The sequence below is a fragment of the Anomaloglossus baeobatrachus genome, chromosome 1 (assembly GCF_048569485.1).
Source record: "Anomaloglossus baeobatrachus isolate aAnoBae1 chromosome 1, aAnoBae1.hap1, whole genome shotgun sequence".
Lineage (NCBI taxonomy): Eukaryota > Metazoa > Chordata > Amphibia > Anura > Aromobatidae > Anomaloglossus > Anomaloglossus baeobatrachus.
This window is the reverse complement of record NC_134353.1, coordinates 212102352-212116099: the sequence shown is the minus strand read 5'-3', so window position 1 is coordinate 212116099 and position 13748 is coordinate 212102352.

The window sequence follows — 13748 nt, the reverse complement described above, 5'->3', positions numbered from 1 at the left end:
TTTAGCATTGACTTGTTGAAATATGAAAGGTCTTCCTTGAAATAGGCGTTGTCTGGATGGAAGCATACTGTATGTTGTTCTAAAATCTCCAAATAATGCTCAGCATTGATAGTGCCTTTCAAAATGTGTAAGCTGCCCATGTCAGAGGCTCTGATGCAGCCCTTTTCTTCTGGCTTCTTCTTTGCATGCTAAAGATTTAACTTTAAAGATTTAAATTTAATTTGTGGATTGCATGGTAAACTGTAGTCACAGACATTGATTTCTGGAGGTGTTCCTGAGCCTTTCAGTTTTTTGCACCACAGAAACATACCTGTTTTTAATGCAGAGGAACCTGTGGGCCAGTAGATCACAAGCATCAATTATTGACCATCGCCTTGTCAGTTGTGCTCATGCATTTCTCCTGACTCTCTAACTCTTATAATTACATCATATACTGTAGATGGTGGGATATTCAAACTTTCTGCAACTTTAAGTTGAACATTTTTCTGAAATTATTTCACAATTTTTAGCTGCAGTTCAGATTGGTGAACCTCTGACTATCTCTGCTTCTTAGAGAGACTGCCTGTCTAACATGCGCTTCTTATACACAGTCATGTGATTTATGAATAATGGCTGGAGAGTCAATTTCTATCTATCTCGTGAAATTGGTTGGAAGGCAGCACATGCAAAGCTTTAACAAGTTTAGCAAAGGGTTATTCCCAAATAATCAAGTTATCCACTATGCATGGAATAGGTGATATTGTGCTGATTGCTAGGTATCCAACCACTGGGGCTCTGCAGCCTGTCCTGTATAAAGTGAAGATGTGCTTTGTAGACTTACACTACATTCAGTGTCTATGGGACAGCCAAGTACATTGTTTAGTTGTTCCCCTACGGTTAAGGAATAACTTGGTTTTTGAGGAATAACACTTTAAAGGGAACATTTTAGGTGATTCATTCTTCCCAAACTGTTGGCAGCATGACTCACAGCCTGGCTGCACAACTACAGCCAGGTATATGATTCTCTGAGGTGTGCAAGCATTATAGAGAAAACATACTTCAAAAATCCAGCTGAGAACCAAAACCAGATAGGTCGCTAGTCTGGCTCTGCTCCCAGTATCCTCTTCTCAGCATCTCTGTAGGCGAATGTCAGGTCTCTTCTTCACGTGTACATAGAGAGAGACCTATAAATCACCTGCGGCATCGCTATGATAAATCAGAGAGGGCAGAGCCGAACTAATCTAGCCTCCAGCTATGGTCCCCAGACTAATCTTTAAAATATACTTTCTTTTGAAAGGCTGGAGCATTTCAAAGAATAAGGCTATGTTCCCTTCACATTTGTGATGCATGTTAGTTACTGCGTAGGGGCTTCCGTCTGAAGCCCTGAAAAACAAAAGGGATTCTGGCAGATATACTGTCTAGGCCATTGACTAAAGGGTGCTTTACACGCTGCAACATCGCTAACGATATATCTTCGGGGTCACTGTGTTTGTGACGCACATCCGGCGTCGTTAGCGATATCGCAGCGTGTGACACCAAGGAGCGACCTTAACTGATCGCAAAAGAGTTAAAAAAATCGTTGGTTTGTGACACGTCGTTCATTTACCAAAAATCTTTGTCTGGTCAGTAGCGAGGTTGTACGTCGATCCTGCGGCAACACACATCGCTACGTGTGACACTGCAGGACCGACGAACATCTCCTTACCTGCCGTCCACCGGCAATGCGGAATGAAGGAGGTGGGCGGCATGTTCCGGTCGCTCATCTCCGCCCCTCCTCTACTATTGGGCGGCCGCTTACTGACACAGCAGTGACATCGCTATGATGCCGAACGCACCTCCCCCTTGAAGGAGGGATTGTTCGGCGGTCACAGTGACGTCGCTGAAAAGGTGTGTGCGTGTGACGCTGCCGTAGCGATAATGTTCGCTACGGCAGCGAACAAATGTCGAACGAACGACGGGGGCAGGTGCTATCGCGCACGACATCGCTTGCGATGTTGCAGCGTGTAAAGCACCCTTAAAAGAGTAACCGTCATTTTAATTTTTATTTACTAAGTCAATAGTATATATGAAAATAAATAACTTTGTAATATACAGTATCTTATCAGCTAAATTTGCTTCTTTGTCAGGATTTATCAGTCATTATCAATTCTGAGGTAAAATCTGTATTCCGTGAAGACTTTCCCATTACTGAAATAGGAGATGGGCAGTTGTTACCGATGAGATTGTATCTACATAGAATCTATTCGCCCATCTCTTCTTTAGCCCTTCCGATGGTGACATCACGTTCACATGACTAGTCGCCTGATCATGAGATCACCAAAGCTCCTGAAAATTCTGCAGAGAACAAGACCCGTGGGGACATCATGGTCACATGATCAACCAAAGGTTCTCAAGCAATATCCACGCTGGAAGTTATACTGAATATCAGTGTAGCTTCTGCTCTAGACGTGGGGGCCCACAAGGGTTTGGGGCTGTAGGCAACTGCCCAGTTTTCCCCACCCTAATGCCGGCCCTGCAGGCAGAGCACAAAGTGACTGACTCTGTGCAATTTCTTTAATCAGATTAGACCCTCAGTGCAAGTCAACAAATACTGTCAGGAATGGCACTAATAATTCTACCCATATGTGCAAGATTAGTAGCTATTTAATCAAAACTTGCCCTAACCCAATGTGTGTATGTTTCCTTAGCAAAATAAGGCGGTGTAGTACCAGCTTGTACCTAAAGATGTCACTGATGGAACTGTGTTTTATAGAAAAAGACAACCTATATCTGCATCTCATATGCTGTAGTATTTCATATTAATTGATAGGCCAACATTAATTGTGCAACACATAGAGATAGAATTACATCAGTCCCACCTGAAATAATTTAGATTCTTAAGCTGCAGCCCACATTCACTATCAATGCTGTTCTAAACTCTGCATTTTTAAAGTCGGAATATTTGCCTCAGCGTTTGAAAGAAACCAAATCAATTACCAAGTAGAGGAGGCAGATTTTAATATAAAAATAGTCTTACTGATTTTTATTTTTCTCCACAGAAAAAAAATCTCCATTAAAAATGTGTTTTTAAATGGGATTTTTTTTTCTATTTGCCAGACTACTTTTTGATCCTTTTAGGTATCATTTTTGTTTCTCCTTCACAAAAACAACTTTAATACTTCTTTCACAGGTGTGTGTGTGTGTGTGCGTGCGTGCGTGCGTGCGTGCGTGCGTGCGTGCGTGCGTGCGTGCGTGTGTGCGTGTGTGCGTGCATTTCTTTAGCTTGTAAAATGCCATGAAAAGCCTAAAGCAAAAGATTAAAAATAATAGAAAAAATAGTTGTAGTATATACTAACTAACATGGAACAAAAATATTGTTTTTCCCTACAATTATAGCATTCTACAGTTTGGGAAAACCGCCATGGACCAAAAGAATTCCTCCACTGTTTGTAGTGTGCTAACCAACAGCCAACATGTATCTGCTAAAAAAAAATCTCAAGAAAAAACACAAAAAAACTCTGCAAAAAAAAGACCCAAACCGCTTACTCAGAATATCAGATTACTAAAGTGCTACAGGCTTTTTTCTTTTTTAACTCTGATTAAAACATTTCAATATCATACAATAAAAAAAAAAACAACAAATTAGGACCAAACCTCTTATAAGTCTATGGGGTTTCGAACATGTGTGCTGTAAAATGGTGCTAGTAAGTGCTAGGAGGCTGCAGGCAGGACAATTACACTTACCAAGTCTCCTGCACAGCTGTCATACTACTTCTGGGTCCAATCATTAACTCTCATGCATATTCACTGCTTCCCCACCCACCCTCTGTGACAGTGTCTGAGATTACAGAGAACAATAGAGGAAAATAGGGTTTTTTTGAGCCGCGCCAATGATCACTTCTCAGGTATTCAGATTAATGGATCTTTATTTTGCACAGGTCTACGCGTTTCTGGAGTCTCAGCTCCCTTCCTCAGGACCATCAGGCATAAGAACACATCAAATCTACCATAATGGAGACTAACATAGTATAAATACATTTGATGACATCACAAGACCGCCCCTGACAAGAAAAAGAAAAAAAAAAGGCGGGAAAGGGTGCATTGCAGTGAAGCATGATGCAATACAAGTAACTTCATGAAGGATGTGAAAAATAAAATCAATTATAGTGGCGATAACACATATCTCAGATCGTGAAATAATGAAATTACTCAAAACATATGTGCAGGGAGGACATATGAAATGAACCTAGAACTCACTTAGACATGTCAGTGCTGGAAAATCCAGGAATGTAGGATAGATCAGTGAGAGCATGAGACCACGCATCCAACAAGGCAATTACTGTTTCCAGGTGATGGAAGAAAAGAAACAGTCAAAATGCCCTGAATCCGTGAAAAAAATATATAAGAGAAAAAAAATCCATAGCCCAGGTTCCAGATGGAAAAAAGTCCAAGGATCAAGGAACCGCTTAGGAACATGATGTAGTGAGTGACTTCAAGAAAGTTCAGGAGCGTGGGGAAAAAAAAAACCTTCCACATGCGCAAAAAGCAAGTGCCAGAACCAGAAGGTGAAATGTGTGCAGGACCGTGAGAAGAAAAATTACGGCGCTAGCGCTGAGAGCCAGGGAGCAAGTGGATAGCATTGAATTAGAGTGAATGGAGTAAGACATGTAGCAAAACAACAATAAATGTGCACTAATCAGACCTGAATAGACTAGATCATGTATAATAGCCGGAGGAAATAAATGTATATATATAGAGAGGACACCTAAAGAAAGAGCAAGGAAGCTCCTGCAGAGCGTCAGATCAAATAATGTATATTAAAATATAGGATTAGTGTGGAAAGAAAAGCAGAGACTAGGAACCAGAAAAAAGCCATGTCCCAAGTGCAAGACTGCAAACCATCGTGGTGAGCTACCAGTGATGCCGGGGATCAAAGAGATGTACCTCTACTACAAAAAATTGTAGGAGAGAAAACAACGGGGTGTAAAAAATGTGATAATAAAGGGTGGGTGATGCAATCACCATATAGTATGTCTGCTAATGATGCAATAAAAGTGAATATATATATATATATATATATATATATATATATAAATATATACATACACATTAAATTTTAGAAGAGCGCCCCCAAGTAGGAAGGGCAAGGAAAAAAAAATATATATTGTGAGGTAGCGTGGTCGGCTGCGCAGCAGAAGACACGGGATCCAGGCACCAAGGTTCACAGCACACGGTTTAATATTCAAACAAAAGTCCACAACAGTACACATGTGCCTCTCCGGCAGAGAACTCAGGGAGTTGTGATCACTCCCTCACACCCGGCACCCCCGCCCTTGTTCCTGTTTCCTTTTAACCCTTCCTTAAGCCTGTAGGGAAACAGCATTAACCCTGGAGTGGAGTTACTTTCTATCATGGAGTGAGCACAACCGGGGCGAGACATACCGGCCGTCATAGATAACCCCGGTCACAGTCTCACATACCCCCCCTCAGTTCAAGCGAGCGGGGTTGAACTCCTGCCATCAAACACGGGCCGCGGGACAAGGCATCGGCGTTGCCCTGCAACCTACCGGCCCGGTGTTCAACCATAAACCGGAAGTTCTGCAGAGAAAGGAACCACCGGGTAACCCGGGCATTCCGTTCCTTGGCGGACCTCATCCAGACCAGTGGAGAGTGATCCGTCACCAAGCGAAACTGTCGTCCCAGCAGGTAATAGCGTAGGGACTCCAAGGACCACTTGATCGCCAGGCACTCCTTCTCCACTACGCTATAATTCCGCTCGGGAGGGGTGAGCTTCCTACTTAAGAAGGTGACGGGGTGTTCCTCCCCCTGAACCACCTGAGACCGCACTGCCCCCAGGCCGACCTCCGAGGCGTCAGTCTGTACTATGAACTCCTTCCGGAAATCAGGGTTTACAAGAACGGGCTGTCCGCACAGGACCCCTTTCAGGGCCCGGAAGGAGTCCTCGGCCTGCGGAGTCCAGCGCACCATGACGGACTTCTTGCCTTTGAGAAGGTCCATCAAGGGGGCTGATAGTCCCGCAAAATCTTTTACAAACCTCCTGTAGTACCCCACGATACCCAGGAAGGCCCTAACCTGCTTCGTGGTCAGGGGTCTAGGCCACTTCTGGATCGCCTCAACCTTGTTAATTTGGGGCTTAATCACTCCTTGGCCTATTACGTAGCCCAAGTAGCGGGCTTCCGTGAGTCCCAACGCACATTTCTTGGGATTGGCTGTCAATCCGGCTGTTCGAAGCGCGTCTACCACCGCTTGTACCTGTTCCAAGTGGGTCGGCCACTCGGAGCTGTAAATAATGATGTCATCAAGGTACGCTGATGCATACGCCTGGTGGGGTTCCAGCACCAAGTCCATCAACCTCTGGAACGTGGCCGGAGCGCCATGTAACCCAAAAGGCAAGACAACATAGTGGAAGAGACCCTCCGGCGTAACAAAAGCGGTTTTCTCCTTGGCGGACTCCGTCAGTGGCACCTGCCAGTACCCCTTGGTCAGGTCGAGCGTGGTGAAATATCGCGCCTGTCCCAGCCTATCAATCAGCTCATCCACCCGGGGCATGGGGTAGAGATCGAACTTGGATATTTTGTTCAATCTCCTAAAGTCATTGCAGAACCTTAAGGAGCCATCGGGTTTTGGTATTAGGACAATGGGACTAGCCCATTCACTCCGGGATTTTTCGATGACCCCCAGGCGTAGCATTGTCTTCACTTCCTCTGATATGGCTTGTCTTCGAGCCTCCGGCACCCGGTATGACTTCAGGCGTACCTTCAGGTGAGGCTCGGTGACAATGTCATGTCGTATCAGACTGGTCCTACCCGGCAACTCGGAGAAGACCTCGGGGTTCTGCTGAACCAGCCGTCTGGCCTCTCGCCTCTGTTGCTTGGTGAGGGCTTCTCCAATCCTTACTTCCGGTTCGTCCTCTCCGGAGGTTGCTGGAGCCAGGTTTGAACGACCCGAAGAGGAGGGAGATGGGGGAAAATCAACCATCAGGCTTTCCCGTTCCTGCCAAGGTTTTAATAGGTTGACATGGTATATTTGTTCAGGTTTCCGCCTACCAGGCTGCAATACCTTATAGTTGACCACCCCGACTCTTTCCTTTATCTCGTAGGGGCCTTGCCACTGAGCCAGGAATTTACTCTCTGCCGTGGGGATCAATACCAACACCCGATCCCCGGGTTTAAAGGTCCGCACGGTGGCTTGTCTATTGTAGCGGCCGCTTTGCGCGGCCTGAGCCTCCTGTAAATGCTCCTTCACAATTGGCATGACCGCGCTTATGCGGTTCTGCATTCCTAAAATGTGTTCAATCACACTTTTATGGGGGGTGGGCTCTTGCTCCCATGTTTCCTTTGCCAGGTCCAACAATCCCCGGGGATGTCGCCCGTATAACAACTCAAAAGGCGAAAACCCCGTGGATGCCTGTGGCACCTCTCGTATGGCAAACATCAAATAGGGAAGCATCATATCCCAGTCTTTCCCGTCTTTGGAAATCACCCTTTTGAGCATGGTTTTCAGGGTTTTATTGAATCGTTCCACTAAACCATCCGTCTGAGGATGATACACAGACGTACGCAACTGCTTGATCTGGAGTAGCCGGCATAGCTCTTTGGTCACTTTAGACATGAATGGGGTCCCCTGATCCGTAAGGATTTCCTTGGGCAACCCCACCCGGCAGAACACAGCAAACAACTCCCGAGCTATAAGCTTCGCCGCAGTATGTCTGAGAGGTATCACCTCTGGATACCGGGTGGCATAGTCAACGATCACTAGGATATGTTGGTGCCCTCGAGCAGACTTTACGAGGGGCCCCACCAGATCCATCCCTATCCGTTCAAAAGGGACTTCTATAATGGGTAACGGTACCAACGGACTGCGAAAGTGGGTCAGGGGTGCGGTAAGCTGACGCTCCGGGCAGGTTTCGCAGAACTGTTTTACCTCCCCAAAGACCCCGGGCCAATAGAACCTTTGCAATATTCGCTCCTGCGTTTTCTTGACCCCTAGGTGGCCACTCATCAGGTGTTTATGAGCCAAGTCGAGGACCCGCCGGCGATACGGCTGGGGCACCACCAACTGCTCTACCCCTACGCCCCGTATTTCATCTACCCGGTAGAGTAAATCCTGCTTAAGAGCGAAATGGGGGTACCTTACCTGGGCACCGGGCAGCTGTGCCACCCCGTCAACTACTGTCACCCGACTCCGGGCATGTATTAATGTAGGGTCCTGGAGTTGGGCTGTCCCAAACGTATCCGGGGATGCCTCCAACTCCGGGATGGGTTCAACCGTCTCAGCCTCTCCTGCCAATACCTCTAGGGGCGACCTATCGGGTTCACATTCTGTCCCTATCATGGGAACCCCTACGGCAGGCGTCCCGGATTCAGGATTGTAGGGCTCAGGTCCCGGACTGACCAATATCTGAGGGGACTTAGGAGGTCCCTTCCATAAAGTCCAAAAATAGGGCAATTCCCTTCCTAGGATCACGTCATAGGGAAGAGTGTTAATAAGTCCCACCTCATGTTGCACCTGACCGCAAGGTGCTGTGATGGTGACAATCCCCGTGGGATAGTCTCGGCGGTCCCCATGTATGCAAACCACCCCCACGGTACGTCCTGTGGCCTTTACTTTAGCCCTTAGGGTTGATCGCACAAGGGTCACTAAGCTTCCGGAATCCAACAAGCCTGTAACCGGACATCCATTCACCTGTATTTGGCACAAGTGGGCCTCAGTCTCTGGGTAGACCAGGTCAGCGGTACACACCACCTGAGCATACATTGAACCCCGCCGGGTAACCCCACAATCCATGGGCTCCGTGGTGAGTGGACACTGGGCTTCCATATGTCCCACCCGCTGGCACCGCCAACATCTAATAGGGAAGGAAACCCCCTTGACGAGTTGTCGTTTAGGGTACATAGCCTTCTGGACCTCAGGGACGGAGGGTGCGGCCTCAGATGGGACGGTAGCGGACTCCCACACCGGTGTCAGCGGTGGGTCCTTGGCCCTAGGCTTGGAGGGGCCGGACCGATGGGCGGTACACAAAGTCTCAGTGTCCCGTATCAAGTCCTGCGTAGCCACATGCCGCTCTACCAGGCCCACTAATTGGTCCAGGGTACTTGGGTCGCCCTGTCCAACCCACCGTTGAATGGTGACGGGTAAAGTGCGTACAAAACGATCAACAACTACCCTTTCCACCATTTGCGCCGGGCTCAGAGTGTCAGGCTGCAACCACTTTTTTACGAGATGCAACAAGTCATAGGCCTGGGAGCATACGGGTTTGGCTTCCTCATAGAACCACTGATTTACCCGCTGAGCCCGTACATAGGTATTCACCCCCATCCGAGCAAGTATTTCGGCTTTCAGGGTCGCATATTCTAAGGCGTCCTCGGTACAGAGGTCCAGGTATGCTTTTTGGGGCTCCCCCGTCAGATAGGGCGACAATACCTCAGCCCACTGGGGGGTCGGCAGTTTTTCCCGCTCGGCCACCCGCTCAAACACCGCCAGGAACGCTTCCACATCATCCCCCGGGGTCATCTTTTGCAACGCTTGTCTCACCGCTTTCCGGACGCTGCCGTCGTCACCCGGTCCCGGGGTTGTTGCTGCCGGTCCGGCACGGATCGACTTGGCCAGGAGGACCATCTGTTCTTGGTGCCTCTGTTCCTGCAATTTCAAGGATTGCTGCTGATGATCCAACGTCCGGAGCAGGTGTGTATTCGTCTGTTGTTGCTGTGCAGTAGCCTGAGCCAGCTGCTTTAGTATGTCCTCCATGGCGTTGCCGGGTTTGGGCTGTAGTATAGCCGCTTGAATCCAGGACATGTGCTACCGGGTCACCAGAAATGGAAGCTACACCTCACCGGGCTGGCATGCCCGCCAATTCTCCACCATATGTGAGGTAGCGTGGTCGGCTGCACAGCAGAAGACACGGGATCCAGGCACCAAGGTTCACAGCACACGGTTTAATATTCAAACAAAAGTCCACAACAGTACACATGTGCCTCTCCGGCAGAGAACTCAGGGAGTTGTGATCACTGCCTCACACCCGGCACCCCCGCCCTTGTTCCTGTTTCCTTTTAATTCTTCCTTAAGCCTGTAGGGAAACAGCATTAACCCTGGAGTGGAGTTACTTTCTATCATGGAGTGAGCACAACCGGGGCGAGACATACCGGCCGTCATAGATAACCCCGGTCACAGTCTCACAATATATATATATATATATATATATATATGTATATATATATATTGTGTGTTCGAGGCAATTATTGCTAATAAAAAACCAGATATGAATCTGTGTCCCAAAAAAAAAACCTTATAGATATGATGCATGATGATAATAAAAGCATAAAATAGACCTGGCATAAAACATAGCTAAAAACCTATAAAGGATACACAATGTGAAACTATACACCATGTTACAAGAATTAATAAAAACATAAAAAATAAAAAATGTAATGTAAAAAGCACTTAGGCACTCAAAACATATATGAATATAAATATAAAATAAATATATAAACAAACAACCCGATGGTATTTAATAAAACAGATCCGTGACCTTATTGAGGCCACGAGGTTTTAACGTATTGAGTTTATAAATCCAATATGTTTCTTTCTTATTAAGAACCTCTATCCGATTAGATATGTATGGGGGTATATATTCTATAGGGGTGACCTTTAGTTTGATTTTTTTGTCATGATATAGAGTAGTATGTCGGGATAGTCCATGAAGCATAAAACCCACTTTTATTGCATCATTAGCAGACATACTATACGGTGATTGCATCACCCACCCTTTATTATCACATTTTTTACACCCCGTTGTTTTCTCTCCTACAATTTTTTGTAGTAGAGGTACATCTCTTTGATCCCCGGCATCACTGGTAGCTCACCACGATGGTTTGCAGTCTTGCACTTGGGACATATGTTTTTTTCTGGTTCCTAGTCTCTGCTTTTCTTTCCACACTAATCCTATATTTTAATATACATTATTTGATCTGACGCTCTGCAGGAGCTTCCTTTGCTCTTTCTTTAGGTGTCCTCTCTATATATATACATTTATTTCCTCCGGCTAGTATACATGATCTAGTCTATTCAGGTCTGATTAGTGCACATTTATTGTTGTTTTGCTACATGTCTTACTCCATTCACTCTAATTCAATGCTATCCACTTGCTCCCTGGCTCTCAGCGCTAGCGCCGTAATTTTTCTTCTCACGGTCCTGCACACATCACCTTCTGGTTCTGGCACTTGCTCTTTGCGCATGTGGAAGGTTTTTTTTTTTCTCCCCACGCTCCTGAACTTTCTTGAACGCACTCACTACATCATGTTCCTAAGCGGTTCCTTGATCCTTGGACTTTTTTCCATCTGGAACCTGGGCTATGGATTTTTTTTCTCTTATATATTTTTTTCACGGATTCAGGGCATTTTGACTGTTTCTTTCCTTCCATCACCTGGAAACAGTAATTGCCTTGTTGGATGCGTGGTCTCATGCTCTCACTGATCTATCCTACATTCCTGGATTTTCCAGCACTGACATGTCTAAATGAGTTCTAGGCTCATTTCATATGTCCTCCCTGCACATATGTTTTGAGTAATTTCATTATTTCACGATCTGAGATATGTGTTATCGCCACTATAATTGATTTTATTTTTCACATCCTTCATGAAGTTACTTGTATTGCATCATGCTTCACTGCAATGCACCCTTTCCCGCCTTTTTTTTTTTTTTTGTCAGGGGCGGTCTTGTGATGTCATCAAATGTATTTATACTGTGTTAGTCTCCATTATGGTAGATATGATGTGTTCTTATGCCTGATGGTCCTGAGGTAGGGAGCTGAGACTCCAGAAACGCGTAGACCTGCGCAAAATAAAGATCCATTAATCTGAATACCTGAGAAGTGATCATTGGCGCGGCTCAAAAAAACCCTATTTTCCTCTATTGTTCTCTGTTATCTGCAGTCTGGGTTGCTGCTGCCTTGATCAAAACTTTCCATGCCTGCATAGTAGTTGTGACTTTCACAACTTCACTTGGTGAGTAGTACTGCTCCCTGTCTCTATCCCGTGTGTTATTGGGGTAAAACCCTATTGCGCTTCTTCTCCACAGCTTTTTACTCAACAGTGTCTGAGATTGGTTGCCGTCAGACTGCCAGCATCTGTGATTGGTTGTGGAGTGTAAAAATAAATAATTAGGAAAAAAATGGCGTAGGGTCCCCTGTATTACGATACCCAGCGCAGATAAAGCAGACAACTACAGGCTGCAGCACCCAGCTGTGTGCGTTATCTTGGCTGTGTATCAAAATACAAAGAACCCCATGCAGCTTTTTTTAATTATTTTAATAAATAATTTAATAACCATGGGCCTCTCTAGCTTGCGGATACCATCTCCCAGCTGTCTGCTTTTATCTTGGCTGGGTATAAAAATTGCATGACGTTTGTTGTTAAATTATGAATGCTCAGAGTAGCCGAAATGCATTATTTCAGCGCATTATCAATAAATCTTCTTCCGTCTACGATCATGTATTAGTGTGGAAATTGTACCTAGTCCTTAGGAGCGCTCCATGAGACCTTTTATCCTGCTACTATTTTCAGCTTTTTTTTTTTTAGCAGAGTCCTGAAAATTTTGTTGCAAAATGGACTGATATTTAGAATTGTTAAAGAAGTACTCTCATTACAGTTTCTATCCTCTTAATATTGTACTCACTTTTATAAAGCTAATAATAGCACAGCGCTTTACAAATGTGATAATCACTGTCCCCATTGAGACTTACAATCTAAAGTCCCTATCAGTCTGTCTTTGGAGTGTGGGAGGAAACCCACACAAACACGGGGAGAACATACAAACTCCTTGCAGATTTTGTCCTTGGTGGAATTTGAACCTAGTACTAACCACTGAGCCACCATGCACTAATCATATTGTATAGCACAGTGTACTTACAATTATTCATTTTTACTTTCTACCTAGTTAATTCTTCTCTTTTTTTTCTTCTCTATGCAGAGACAGAAAGTCTCTTTTTCTCCGTATAAGTCACAACCATTTTCAACTCCTGACCAAGCTGCTCCCCTCTCCCCCCTTGACAATGACTTTTGCAGTGATGGTTCATGAAAGAAAAAGAGACTTCCTATTACTACATAGAGCTTGGAAGGATTCTGCTAGTCAGCTTTTAATCATGTGATGTCTTAGACATTAATTGGGTAGAAGGGCAAAATCTGCAATTCTAAGAATACAGTGCTATATTATATGATAAATGTAATATATTAAGAGGATAAAGATTTAACGGGAGTTCTTTTTTTGCCTCTACCTTTATTAAAGTTCCAGCTGCCGAAAAACAGCCCCAAAGCATAATGCTGCCTCCACCATGCTTTACGGTGGCTATGGTGTTCTTTTGGTTTTGGCTTTGTGCCAAACATACCACCCGGAATTAAGTCCAAAAACTTCAACGTGGACCTCATCATACAATAACACATTTTCCCACATGCTTTTGGAAGATTTAATGTAGATTTAATGTAGATTCTAGCAAAACATATCCTGGTTTATATGATTTTATTTGTATGAAAAGGCTTCCATCCTACCCAGGAAAAGCTATTAAGAATACGGGAGATTGTTGTCATTCTTGCATCTCCTTTAATAGCACTGTAGGCCTCTTATGAATCTTTGATTTAATTAACAGGTTACCCACCTTGTGCAGCAATAACTGAATAATTTTTCAGCTAATAGTTGATTGGTTTTGCACATCATCGGTTTGTAGGAGTTTTAATCCATTCTTCCATACAAAACAGCTTCAACCATGTTGGTGGGTT